Genomic DNA, 828 nt, shown 5'->3' on the forward strand with positions numbered 1-828 from the left:
TAGTTTTTCAATCGTCGGGTTGAAGCGCGCGTCGTTTTGTCTTATATCCGTAGGAGAGGGTTGCAGCGCCATTATCAAGCCTTCGTTTTGGGCCCGTCGCGCGGATAATCTTGCTCTCGGGTTTCGTGATGACGTCATGGTACATTGTCCGTCGTATACCCTTGTAGTTGATCTGGTAAGGCTCTACCTGATCGACAACGAGGGCACGAATCGAGTCGTAATGAATCTGTTCACGCGTGTCGTAATTTAGCCTAACGCCTTTTATTTTACTAACTTCTGCGATGTTTCCATCCGGTTTCTTCACGCGATAAGTATAAAATTTTGGACCGCCAGAGACAATTCCCCAGTGGTAACTCGTTAGTTCCATCGCTCACGTAAATAACCGAGTCTGTATCATAATATAAAACGCGTTCTTGCTGTTTTTCTAAATAAGAATATAATTTGAGACGTGCGTGAGCTGTTGTATAAGCCGCAATAACAACGTTGGCTTTGGTAGACAGTTCCGCAGCTTCGTTTAAATGTTTCCAGGACATGAAGAGAGTGTCGTTATCGACAGGGACAAGCCCTGTCACTTCGATTTCAGGATTGAACATTATGTTAGCAAACTCCTCATATGTCCGAATAATTGCCTTTTTCGTTAAATTTTCTCTTTCCCCAAATTTACCCCAGAGACAGTTTAAACAAAGTTTTGCTACTGCTCTCAATCCAACATTTTTTTAAATTTTATCCTTGTCGAGTTTTATTCCCTCTCTGGCCTCATATTCCGTTATATATCTATCCTTGGATTCATCATCTATGCATTCTGCCGGCCAATCGGAAGCCTCTTGT

Source organism: Diachasma alloeum, unplaced genomic scaffold (assembly GCF_001412515.2).
Source record: "Diachasma alloeum isolate Michigan unplaced genomic scaffold, Dall2.0 Dall_scaffold_00361, whole genome shotgun sequence".
In the NCBI taxonomy this organism is placed as follows: Eukaryota; Metazoa; Arthropoda; class Insecta; order Hymenoptera; family Braconidae; genus Diachasma; species Diachasma alloeum.